Genomic DNA, 14,251 nt, shown 5'->3' on the forward strand with positions numbered 1-14,251 from the left:
TTCAGTTTACGTTGTAAAGTTGCTACTCTAACAATAAGATTCTGAGTCTGATTTTCAGAGATCTCAAGTCTACGGCTACAGGAAATAAAATTTTCCTTCAGGATACTCATAGAAACCTCTACATCTTTCAGACAGCACTTAAGCTTCTTGTTTGAAGCCTTAAACCCATCCCTTTCACCCTTTAATGTAGACAGTGTATCTAACAACAACCAACCAACATCTCTATAACTCTTATTTCTACAAAACTCTGTAAAGGTGTCAAAAACATTATCCCCCAGAGTCTGGCTTCGTACAAGCAAAGCATTAGGAGAATCGAATGATGATATTTTGACTATCTCCTTTGCCAACTCACTCCATGGATTGGGAGTGTGATTCTGATTACGGGAATCAGAGTCCTTAGTGTCTCTGAGCCCAGTCAGAGTAGAAAACCATTCATAAAAACCCATTTTTAAGATTCTGTTCCTTAAGAACCACTCCTGGTACCAAGATGTATTAGTTAGGGTTCTCTAGAGAAACAGAATCAACAGGGAACACTTGCAAATATAAAATTTATGAAAGTGTCTCACGTGACTGTAGGAACGCAGAGTCCAAAATCCACAGGGCAGGCTACGAAGCCGATGACTCCGATGGATGGCCTGGATGAACTCCACAGGAGAGGCTCACCAGCCAAAGCAGGAATGGAACCTGTCTCCTCTGAGTCCCCCTTAAAAGGCTTCCCATGATTGCACTTAGCATCACTAATTGTAGAAGACACTCCCCTTTGGCTGATTACAAATGGAATCAGCTGTGGATGTAGCTGATGTGATCATGACCTAATCCTATGAAATGTCCTCATTGCAACAGACAGGCCAGCGCTTGCTCAATCAGATGAACAGGTACCACAACTTGGCCAAGTTGACACCTGTCCCTAACCATGACATATGCTAAGAGAAGGAATAAAAGGATGACCTAACCTACTGAGAAGGGGGGCAGGGGGGTAGGGGTGGGGGCTTGTCCACAAAGGTTTCTCTGAGGAAATGACATTTAATCTTAGCCCTTAAGGATGAAGAGCTAGCCAGAGCAACAGTGGGGGTGTGTGTGAAGAAAAAATTCCAGACAGAAGAACAGTAATATGTGAGGGTACAAAGCATGTGGAGCACAGGAAAGTAGGGGGTAGTAGCAGGGGATCAGACTAGGAAGGCAGAAAGGGGTCCGATCATACAAGGCCTTAAGGCCTATATAAAGATTTTTGCCTTTTTTCTAAGAATAATGGGAAGAAGCCACTGACAGGTTTTTTTTTCATTTTTAAAGAATTTTATTCATGTATCATACAATCCAATCTAAGTAAATAGACATACCTTAGCCACCACAATCTATTTGAAGACATTTCCTTTACTTACAGAGTCCATACCCTTCTCCCATGCCCCCCCCCCCGCCTGCCTACATTTAGTTTTGGCATACTGCCTTTGTTACATTCAGTGGAATCATATTACAGCGTTCCTGTTGATTACAGAACCTAGCTTGCATTGATTGTACTTTTTCTGGTGTACCATCATTTCAACCCCTTGCAATGTTGACATTCATTTGCTCTTCCTCATGCAAAAACGTTTTTATATTTGTGCATTTAATCATCATCACTGACCACTCTAGGCATTCCTAAGTTATACCGTCTCTTTCCTTCCGATTTCATGCGTGCCCTCAGCCCTTCTCCCTCAATCATAGTCACATTCAGCTTCATTCAGTGTGCTTATATTATTGTGCTACAATTAGGTAGTATTGTGCTCTCCATTTCTGAATTTTTACAATCAGTCCTGTTGCACAATCTGTATCTTTTCAGCTCCAGTTACCCAATATCTACCCTATTTCTATTCCTAATGGCCTCTGTTCTTAAATGAAATTCTCCAAGTTCATTCATTAATGTTAGTTCATATCAGTGAGACTATACAGTATTTGTCCTTTTGTTTCCAGCTAATCTCACTCAGCATGTCCTCAAGGTTCATCCACGTTGTTATATACTTCATGACTTTATTCTGTCTTTCAACTGCATGATACTTCATTGTATGAACTACCACAGCTTGTTTAGCCACTGTCTGTTGATGGACATTCAGGCTGTTTCCATCTCTTGGGAATCGTAAATAATGCTATTATAAACACTGGTGTGCAAATGTTCATTTGTGTCCTTGCCCTCATGTCCTCTGAGTAGATACCTAGCAGTGGTATTACCAGGTCGTATGGCAATTTTATACTTAGCTTCTGAAGGAACCGCCAAACTGCCTTCCACAGTGGTTGTACCATTTGACATTTCCACCAACAGTGGATAAGTGTGACTCTTTCTCCACATCCTCTCCAGCACTTGTCATTTTCTGTTTTATTGATAATGGCTATTCTGGTGGGTGTAAGAACATATCTCATTGTGGTTTTGATTTGCATTTCCCTAACAGCCCACTGATAGGTTTTAAGTAAAGGAACAACATGATCAGGTGTGTGTGTGTGTGTGTATGTGTGTGGTGTTTTATCTCTTTGGCTATTGTGGGGAGATTATATGGTGTCTCATCTAGATTTAAGTTTCTTGACAACAGAGGAACATGCTTTCTATTTCTTTTGTGTATCCCCTGCAGCCGCTAGTATAAGCAGCCCCTACTTTGATGACATCCAAACCAGCTAGTCCTCTAGCATCTTCTCAAACATGTCTAACACTGTAATGATCTCTAATTCTTAATTATTACACAACACAACTCAAGAGAAAGTTCTTGGGTTAAAGGCCATCCTCTTCTGCTAGCTGATCCTAATTTTGGTGTCTAAATAGCATAAACAAGTTGGGTTCTATTCTTCCTAATAGTATGAAGGAACAGTTTAAAGAAGGTTGTAGAAAGCTGATGCAGGTTCCAAGACTGTTGAATAAAATGAATTGAACAGAATGAGTACAAGGTATAGTGTAAAAGAGGGAAGAGGATGTGACGTCAGGTTGGGGCCAGATGTAAAGATGTGATGTCAGGTTGGGGCCAGACTCCCTAGGCTATGGGAAGTCTAAATAGAAGAGTGATACAATTAGAACAAAGTTTGGAGGAAGATTATTCTGGGAGTGTTTAGCAGAATGGAGGACAGAGGGAGATAAGAGAGACAGTACAGTACTCGAACAGACAAGAACGTCAAAGGCCTGACATAGTATGGGGGCAATGAGAACAAAAAGAAAGGACAAGAACCAAGAAATACGTTGCAGTTAGAAGAGATAAAATTTGACATCTGTTTAGATGCAGGATGAGAGAGGATCAAAGGCAACTTTTGTTGCCTGGGATACTAGGAAAAGATAGGACAGTATCCCCCATAATCAAGAATGGCCATTGTAAACTAAAAATAAGTTGTATCTTCTCCAGGCTAAATACTGTTACTTCCTTCAACCATTTTTCATCTAACATGGTTTCCAGACACCCTCTCCCAACACTCCTCTATCTTTAGTGTCCAGAATTTGTGGTGATGTCATTTCCTTTACTAAACTATAATCGCCTTAATGTTATTTTTTTGTTTCCTTCTCAAAGTTTAGCATGACGATCTGCACCCCTGTCGATTCAAACTTTTATTGAATTCACTGATATAGCTATCTAATGGACAAACCTGGACCATGTAATTCTTAAAGACTGGGTCCTCAGCAACAAACATAATAAAAAAATATATAAACTTTCTACTTCTAGCCACCCCAGAAGTGCTAAAAACTGACCAACAAAACCACAAACCACTTCTGCAAAATACTGACATGTCAGAGGTTTCAAGATATAGTTAATAGCCTAATAAAGCATCAAAGGAGACTGAAATTGGAATACTCACTAATACAAACTGAACACACACCCAAGCCTGTAAATCTATCTTCCCTCTAAGACTCTGCTCTCAAAACCATTCACCTTAATGACAGAAAGATTTTCTTCTGTGAATAAAAAATGACATCTGTCATTAGTTTGGAAAAGCTGAAAGGTACCCAGTGTCTCAACCTACAGGAAATTTATTTGGCACTATTTGATTATGGATAAAAAAAAAAATGTTGCAGAGACAGGAGACAAAGGGTAGCAACAAAAGGCACTTACTCTGGATGCCATACAGCCTTTCAATGAAGATACAAAAAGGAAGAACTACAAAATAAAATAAAAGCCATCCGTATCAAATTTGAAAATGACAACAAAGCTGGGGAGACCACTGGATGACAAACCTCAGACACACAGAGATTGTGACAGGTAGGAACAATGGGGGGATACAAATCAAAACAAGAAAGAGAAATGTAACTTGCTGACCTTGAGTCCCCACACAAGTATGGAATCAGGAAGATATGGCTGAATAATAGCTCCTGTTTAAGTTGGCTATAAATCTGAAAGGAGTCAACCACTGCCCAAAAAGCTCATTTTTTCTTATGGAAGTTTGCAGGTGTTCAAATCTGAGACTCATGCAGCCCTCATTTACCATTGCTGAACTAACTGCCTTAAACTCAAAGGAAATACCAATTGTGAAAAATTACAGAACTATGGTGGAAATGAAGTTACTGCCTCAGAAGAGAGTCACAGAATTTGATGAGTGTGAATTATGTTTTAGGCTTCTATAATGCTTTTGGAGTGCAAACCCTCAGGATATGTCTGAATTATAATTATCTTTTCTAACACTATGGCACATGTTTTCAATAGAAATGGCCAAGCTGAAAATAAAATAAGTCCCTCAAGAAGCTCCCTGTTATTATAGAGAAAAGTATATTAATTTCTGAATATCACAACATTTCTAAGAATTACTCACTTGTCTCCATAAAATAATTATGAAGCCTATTACTCCAGTTAGTTTCTAATTATAGGCCCCAGTATTTAAAGAATCCAACACCTCTAAAACTAGACAGCTCCCAAGGTACCCTTCCAATTTGATTTTATAGCCAAATTAGTTGAGGCCCAATAAGGAATCAATCTGGTATTTGGTCTAATTTAATTTCTTATACAATCTAGAAGAGAGAGATCTTCACATTTGCCAATGACACTAAGCTCTTTGGATTAAAAAAAATGCCAAACCAATGAGCAGAAATTGCAAAAAGAATTTAAGGTTACATAAGAGGGCAGAAAAGTGGCAAACAGACCTTGAAGTGGGCAAGTATTGCTTGGGGGAAAAGCATTTCTGCTCTATTACTAAAACTATGGGCTCAGAACTCTGATTAATCCAAAACAGAAACCTGGGTGTCATTGTTTTGTTTCCTGAACTGTCAGAATGTGCTTCCTCGGCCATACATACAATATAGCAGCTTTCTGGATAGCATCCTGAAGGATACTAGAAGTGGAACTAAAACAAGGGATGCCAGATTATCACTCCATAAAATATTCCAGTTTCTCCCCACTGACGGAATACTTTTGTCCCCCAAAGACCTTAGTGAGGATGCAGGAAGAACTACTAGATAAAAGTGCCATGCCATATAGAGGTTTCATTACATTCAGGCACCTGGTCTGAAATGAGAGCAATGAAAAATGTGTTAACCTCACATCAAGCTTAGAAAAAGCATTCACAAGACCTTGCCATTAGTCCTTCTTACCTATTTCTGATCACTCAAGCAGATCAGGCTAAGCTTTTTGCTATTTCAGGGGAATTTCATAATGTTCAAATGCAAGATTAACAAAAAGCTTTTGGCTCCTTTAATCCATAAACCAAAGTATACGTAAGAACTGCCCAAGACAAAACACCCTATCCAGAAAACATGAGAACAAACACAGAAAATATCTTTCCCTGCTCTGAAGGTGGTGGGTGCTCATTCACAACACTCTTTTTCCATTTAACAGAGATGTTGCAACATAGTGACTGAAACATATGCAATCTCTTTTTTCTAAGTAATTATTTTCTTTCTTCACAATTTTTATTCATAATTCTTTGTTTTTTCCTGAAAGATTGCCCCTCATATTGTATCAGAATCAGGCCCCCAAAATCTGGATCTGGCCCTGCCTAAGTGGATCTGCCTCTACTAAGTGTCTGTAGAATGGGGGAAGCGTGATCCTTTCCCAAAGGGGGCTGGCCTGTCTCTTAGGACAGAGGCCCTGGCTCTCAACACTGGCTTAGGTCTGAGACCTGGGTATAAGAGGTTGGAAATATACACATCTTATGGTTAAGCTTCCTAACCTGTGTTAATGTAACCTGTTTCTGTATTTTACTAGATAAATGAGGAGTCTAGATTCAAGTTCTCTTTTAGGCAAAGTTTCTGTGGAAGGAACCCAGAAAATGTGACCTAGAGAAAGACACTGCTAGTTTATATTTGTCAAACCACCTGTGGTCATTTTTCAGCAACTGATAATCCCAGAGTAAAACATTATAGGTTGGCCATTCAAGAACTGGCGTGGGGATTGAGAGTGAGGGTGGGAATGGGGTGCTTGCACTACAGGATAGTAAAATGTTTTACAAAGCTATAAGTAACAGTGTGATCTGATGCAGGAATAGACAAACAGATCACAGAACAACATAAGAAACCCCAAAATCAAATGTTATGTGTGTGTGTAAAAGAATTTTATTCATATAAGGTAGCACTTCAAAACAACAAGAAAATGAGAAAAAGACAGAATGACATGGCAAATAAAGCAAAATGTTGATAGATTTGCAGAATACTGGGTAAAGGATGATATGGTTCATATTTTAAAACTTCAACTTCTGTATGAGACTAAAGGGAAAAATGTTTATTTGGTGCAAAATTTATATTTTGGGTAGCACGTTACCTAATTTAACTTTACGGTCAGTTCAGTTGACCACCACAAGTACATGCAATCTTGAATAGGGCATGAGATTTTGTTGGTTTCTCCAGGTTAGTGTGGTGTCCCATAAATCCCACAGTAATTTGAACAGTGAATAAAGACGTATTTGCAAAGTTCCCTTGGGGGACTGGGGAGAAAGGAGGAAATATTCAACTTTCCCATTTGGAGAATTTCTGATAGTCTCACAAGCAGTGGAAACAACCAAATCAATAGGCCGGGCCCTCGATCTTGGGGTTTGCCCCTATGCAACTTATTCCTGCAAAGGACAGGCTAAGCCTACTTAAAATTATGCCTGAGTCACCCCCAGAGAACATCTTTTGTTGCTCAGATGTGGCCTCTCTCTCTCTCTAAGCTGACACAGCAAGCAAACTCACTGCCCTCCCCCCATCTACATGGGACATGACTCCCAAGGGTGTAAATCTCCCTGGCAATGTGAGACAAAACTCCCAGGATGAGTCAGGATCTGACATCAAGGGATTGAGAAAGCCTTCTTGACCAAAAGGGGGAAGAGAGAAATGAGATAAAATAAAATGTCAATGGCTGAGAGATTCCAAACAGAGTCGAGAGGTTATCCTGGAGGTTATTCTTATGCAGTATATAGATATTACCTTTTTAGTGAAGGTATATTGGAGAGGCCAGAGGGAAATGCCTGAAACTGTAGAGATGTGTTCCAGTAGCCATGTTTCTTGAAGATGAGTGTATAAAGATATAACTTTTCTAAAGTGACTGTGTGATTATGAAAACCTTGTGTCTGATGCTCCTTTTATCTAGGGTATGGACAGATGAGTAAAAAAATACAGATTAAAATAAATAAATAATAGGGAGGATAAGGGGTAAAATAAATGGGTAGATGGAATTACTAGTGTTCAATGAGAGGGAGGCATAAGGGCTATGGGGTGTCTGAATTTTTCTTCTCTCTTTTTATTTCTTTTTCTGGAGTGATGCAAATGTTCTGAAAAATGATTATGGTGATGACAGAACTATGTGATGACATTGTGAGCCAACATTTGCACACATGCATGGACTGTATGTGTGTGAAGATTTGTCAATAAAAAATTTTTTAAAGTTGATGGATCTGGAACTGAAATTTTCTGTAGCACATAATCTAATTCAACCTATCTGTATAGCTCATTCAAACAACTGAAATACAGGAAACACACAATAAGAGGTCTTTTAATCCTGTATAGATTATTGTAATGCCTAGAAATATCCTAGAGTATATTAAGCAGATAACCAAATAGTATTGGCAAAGTCCCCTGAGAGAGGGGAGAAAGACTAGGGAACTATTAAACCTCTCCATCAGGGAATCCCCTGATACTGTGTCAAACCTTAGGGACACCCGATTCAATAGGCTGTGCCCTCAATCATGAGGCTTACTCTTGTGAAGCTTATGTAGTTAGCGGAGAAGCTTTGACTAACTATAGGCAAGCCTAAGAGTTACTTCTGGAAGACCTCTGTTGTTTCTCAGATGTGGCCTCAGTCTCTCTACGCCCAACTCTGCAAGTGAAATCATTGCCTTCGCCTCTATATGGGACATGACATCCAGGGGTGCAAGTCTCCCTGGCGACGTGGGAGATAACTCCCAGGGATGAATTCAGGCCTGGCACTGTGGGATCAACAATTCCATCCTGACCAAAAGAGGGAAAAGAAGTGCAATTAATAAAGTATCAGTGGCAGAGAGAGTTCAAATGAGCTGAGAGGCTACTCTGGAGGTTGCTCTTATGCAAGCTTCAGGTAGACCTTGCTACCTATCATAACCTGCCAAACCCCAAACAGGACCATTCCAGGCAATCCTAAAGAACACCTAGGGCAATAAATAAGATTCCCCAAGGGTTGCAGGCACTAGAGTAAGTTTCCAGAAACCCACAACCTCCAGATGGGTCCCTTGTCCAGATAAGTCCTGAAACCTAGCCCAGACTCTTGAGAACATCAGATAGTTCCATCTTCCTACCCCATATTAGTAACAGACCCTTCCAACAGCAAAAATTTAGAATTGCTATAACCAAAACAACCTCAAAGAGAGGGATGGAACGATCAAAGGAGATGGTGGAATTACACATAGAAGATAGGACTTAACAAATGGATATGAATGCTGAATCATTAAATTTGATATCTCTTTTAGTCTCCAGTATCTTAGAGCAGCTAGAAGTAAAAACCTGAAATTGTAACCCATGTAAAAGTCTGAAATATGTTCTACAACTAAGTGTGGTGCTGTGCATTGAAATTTATAGCTTTTTTGTATATGTTATTGCTCACAAAAATGGAAAAAAAAGTATTTAAGCCCTCTAGCCTCCTATATTCTAAAGCACATAGATGGAAAAATATGAGCGGATCATATGATAGCCTATGACAAACTGTGGGTTCTATCCTGTAACCTTACTTTTTGAAGAATGCTTTGAAAACTACTTTCTTTTTTATTTCTTTGCTTTGTATATATGTTATACTATGCAACAAAAAAAGTTGATGTATCTGGGTATCTAGAGGGAGGTATGTTGGAGTTCTCTGCATGGGTTTTGTATTATTTTTGCAACCACCCCATAAATTTGAAATTATTTCAAATTTGAAATAATTTCAAATTTAAAAGTTAAAAAAAAGTTAAAAAAAAAAACAACAGGAAAATGATACATTACTTAATAAGTGGTACTTAGGTAATTCATTAAAAATTTGGAGCCTAAATTAAAGTAGGACTCTACCTTACATCATAAATAAACTCCAGGCAGGTTAAGACTTTAAATGTAAAAACAAAGACATCAAATAACTAGAAGAAAACATAAATGGGCATTTATTTGCTCTCAGGGAAGAGAAGGCCCTTCCAAACATATATGCAGAGGCAAAATACACAAAAGAAAAGACTGACTTGACTACATAAAAACAATCTGTGTTTCAAAATGAGATACCGCCTTACACTATAAGAATGAATGGCTGCTATTAAACAAACAGTAAACTATAAATGTTGGGGAGGATGTGGACAAATTGGGATACTTATACACTGCTGGTAGGAATGTATAATGGTATAGCTGCTATGGAAGACAGTTTGGCAGTTCCTTAGGAAGCTAAATATCTAGTTGCTGTATGACCCAGCAACAGCACTACTTGGTATATACCCAGAAGAGCTGAGAGCAACCACACAAACAGACATCGGTGATATCTATAATGTGTAAGAATAACCCCCAGGTTAACCTCTCCACTCTGGAATCTCTCAGCCACTGACACTTTATTTTGTCTCATTGCTCTCTTCCCCTTTTTGGTCTAGAAGGTTTTCTCAATCCCTTGATGCTGAGTTCCAGCTCATTCTAGGATTTCTGTCCCACGTTGCCAGAAAGGTCCACACCCCACACCCCTAGGAGTCACTTCCCACGTAGAGAGGGAGAGGGCAGTGAGTTTGCTTGTCTATTTATCTACCTATTTAGATATCTAAATAGGTGATATCTATAATGTGTAAGAATAACCCCCAGGATAACCTCTCCACTCTGGAATCTCTCAGCCACTGACACTTTATTTTGTCTCATTGCTCTCTTCCCCTTTTTGGTCTAGAAGGTTTTCTCAATCCCTTGATGCTGAGTTCCATCGTGTATGCACACTGATGTTCATAAGAGGAAAAGCATACTATATGACAAAGAATTAACATTCTTTAATATTAATATATTTAAAAATAGTAGAGTTTTTACATAATAAGAACCAATGAACACACCCCAATAGAGAAATGAGGAAAGGTATGAACAGGCAAGCCACACAAAAAAAAGACCAATAAACACAAGCAAAAACAAATCACTCAATTCTACTATTAACGAAAGAAATGCAAATTAAAATACAAATACAAATTAAATAATAACATTTTTATCTATCGAATGTGCAGAGATTTTTTAAAAATAACTCTGTTAGTGAGGGTCTTGAAATAGACACCTTTATGCTGTCAGTGAGGTTGGAGGTAAATACAGCATCATGTATCAAAAGCCCCAAACATGTTTGTACCCTTTGACCCAATAATTTCAATTCAAGGAACTTATTCTGAGGAAATAATCAGATTCACTTAAACTTTTGAAAAAGGATATCCAAAGTATTATTTATAAGATCTAAAAATCAGAAACCACCTAAATATCCACTGATAGGGGAATGTGTTAAATGTATTATGGCATGCATGATAGTATGTTATTTAGCTATTAAAAACTATTTTTTCAAAGAATATATAATGACCTAGGAAAATATTAAAGACATAATGCTAAATTAAAAGAAAGGATATATTTTAGCCTCCAAAGTTCTGGAGCAGCTAGAAGGAAAAATCTGAGAGGATGGTATGGTAGCCCATGACAAACTTTGGGATCTGTCCTGTAATTACTTGTTGAAGAGTGCACTGAAACTTACCGCTTTTTTCTTTCTTTGCTTTGCATATATGTTATATTATACAATTATAAAAAAGTTAAAAGAAAGGATATAAAAGCATGTAAATACCGACAAGCAAACTCACTGCCCTCTCCCTCTCTACGTGGGAAGTGACTCCTAGGGGTGTGGACCTTTCTGGCAACGTGGGACAGAAATCCTAGAATGAGCTGGAACTCAGCATCAAGGGATTGAGAAAACCTTCTAGACCAAAAAGGGGAAGAGAGCAATGAGACAAAATAAAGTGTCAGTGGCTGAGAGATTCCAGAGTGGAGAGGTTATCCTGGGGGTTATTCTTACACATTATAGATATCACCTATTTAGTTAAAGTGTAATAGAGTGGCTGGAGGGAAGTGCCTGAAAATGTAGAGCTGTGTTCCAGTAGCCATGTTTCTTGAAGATGATTATATAATGATATAGCTTTCACAATGTGACTGTGTGACTGTGAAAACCTTGTGTCTGATGCTCCTTTTATCTATCTTATCGACAGACGAGTAAAACATATGGATTAAAAATAAATAAATAATAGGGGGAACAAATGATAAAATAAATTTAGTAGATTGAAATGCTAGTGATCAACGAAAGGGAGGGGTAAGGGGTATGGTACATATGAATTTTTTTCTGTTTTCTTATTTCATTTTCTGAATTGATGCAAATGTTCTAAGAAATGATCATGATGATGAATATACAACTATGTGATGATAGTGTTATCAATAACAAGAACGGAATGATCATATGATAAGAATGTTTGTGTTTTATATATCATAAATAAAAAATAAATTAATTAAAAAATATTGGGTAGATAGAAATACTAGTGGTCAGTGAGAGGGAGGGGTAAGGGGTATGAGTTTTTTCTTTAAATTTCTTTTTCTGGAGTGATGCAAATGTTCTAAAAAATTATCATGGTGATGAATATACTACTATGTGATGATATTGTGAGCCGTTGATTGTATACCATGCATGGAATGTTTATATGTTCAGAATGTTTGTATTTATATGTTGTTTCAGTTTGCCAATTAAAAATAAAAAAATAATTTAAAAAAGAATCCTTGTGTTTGTATGTAGTTATGTATCATAAATAAAAAAAGAATTTTTTAAAAGTATGTAAATACTATGATCCCATTCTTGAAGGAGACATATGTATTAAGATATATAAAATATAAATATTTAAATGTTTAGAAGGAAACACAAACACATAAAACAGGTTATTGCTGGAGGTGGCATTATAGGTGATTTTCCTTTTTTTTCCCTTTGTGTTTTTTGGTATTTTCCAATTTTCTACAAATCTAATACATGTACATCCAGGAAAAAAATAAATAATTGGGATGGGTGGGGGGAGGCAGGCTGAATAGGGTAGACCCAAGGACAAGGTCAGGACTCCTATGCACTAGAAACGCATATCCACACATCTTATGGCTTGCTCATTAATCACTTTCCTTTGGGACTGATTCAACCAGTTCCAGACAAATCCACTTAAAGGTACTCTCACCTACTATCCTATCTACAAGTAGACCCAAGAGGTCTTGTCAATGCCTCACTGAACTCTTTATATACCACAACTATCATATTTGCCTCTTCCACCAGTCCAGTAACCCTGTCCATCAAGAAAAATAGGCCAGACTGACATGACTTGTTTGATCTTGGTGAACCAATACTGGTTTCTAGTGCTCAACACTTCTTTTCCCAACTGTTTACAAAACACCTCTTAAAGTATTCTAGAACTTAACACAAGATTTGCAAAATTCTCTTTCTCCTTGAAAATCTGAAGGTCGTGTACCCAGGTCCCTAATGTACATATTTATACAAAATGTGTTAATATTCTTGTTTGGTCTATTTAAGTTTTATATCATGTAATTTCGTCAAGTAGAAAAATCCCAAAATCTCTAGGGCCTTTGCTTTTTAAGATACCTAAATTCAGTTAAAAGTCAACACAGGGCCATCTCAGGTCTTGGCCTTGCGAGGGCCCACCAGGTTCTATAATCCTTAAGGGGGACCAACCTTGTGCCTCCAGGAGATCTATACTCCCACCTGGAAACACGTGGGAAAACAAGCCTCCAAAAAAGCGCTGCCTCCTCGCTCCATGGTGGGATTATCCAGAAGGAACTCCCAATGGAGGCAGTACCCCTCTGCCCTCCGCACCTCCTCCTGCATCACCCGGCCTGAAGTTGCACCCTCCTCCTCCGGAGAAGTAGTAGAGTATTCTTCTCCCACCCCAAACCAGTCTTTGAGAGATTGTAGTATGACTCCATTTCCTTGGTGCATTTGTAAAATAATTCACCCAATGAATACGATGAATATTATTAACAGTGTCAACCTGTTTTTTCTGATTTCCTGTACCCAGAAGTTGTGATTTTTAAGTTTATGCTGTAGTCAACATAATCCCACTTACTGAAGTTGGAGGAATTCTAAGACATTGGCAAGATCAAGTTATAGATCTGTGAGACTGAAGACCATAGCCTGAATCATGGTGAATTCACCAGAGCAAATAATGCCTGTGAGATCGTCATGCAGCAGTCAACTGACAACGCTCTTTTGGTGACACCCATTCTTTACTGCATATCTTTAAATTTCTATAAATCCATTAAGGTCCCAATAAATTTTGTATCTCAAAAAAAAAAAGTCAACAAACGGCAGAGTTCTCGCCTGCCATGGTGGAGACCAGGGTTCGATTTCCAGTGCCTGCCCATGCAAAAAAAAAAAAAAAAAAAGTCAACAAAGGTCCATTTCAAGAGACTGAAAGCAAAGAAGAGGGGAAGATAAGACCCTTATTAAAGCAAGACTGTTATTGCCCAAAGAAACTTTAATTTAATTAGAGTTTAGGTTCAAAAGAGGAACTTGTAAACTGAATTCACAACTCACTCATGCTTATATAACACAGAATTGGAGTTAGAAGAAACATTAGAAATCATTTTGCACACGTTTCTCATTTCATAGATCAGAAGACTGAGGCCCAAAGAGGTTGACTGGTACAAGATCATTCAGCTATTTAAAGATAATTCACACTAGAACCCAGGGCCCTGGCTCTTCCTTCAAGATAATTTACATAGGATTTAACATTATATACATATTTGCCACATAAAGGGAGAAAAATCAGCATTTAAAAAAATTTTCAGTGATAAAGGTGGGCCCAAATTGTTCCACTTATCCTA

The 14,251-nt window shown here is 38.1% G+C and overlaps 1 protein-coding gene and 1 pseudogene across 7 annotated transcripts in view; one reads left to right on the forward strand and one right to left on the reverse strand.

Annotated features, from left to right (window-relative positions):
- Positions 1 to 14,251, reverse strand: part of DLG3 (discs large MAGUK scaffold protein 3) — a 75,176-nt gene that overhangs the window by 44,828 nt on the left and 16,097 nt on the right. The window lies entirely within an intron of this gene.
- Positions 10,429 to 13,386, forward strand: LOC143670980 (negative regulator of P-body association pseudogene; annotated as a pseudogene).

This window comes from Tamandua tetradactyla, chromosome X (genome assembly GCF_023851605.1).
Source record: "Tamandua tetradactyla isolate mTamTet1 chromosome X, mTamTet1.pri, whole genome shotgun sequence".
Classification (NCBI taxonomy): domain Eukaryota; kingdom Metazoa; phylum Chordata; class Mammalia; order Pilosa; family Myrmecophagidae; genus Tamandua; species Tamandua tetradactyla.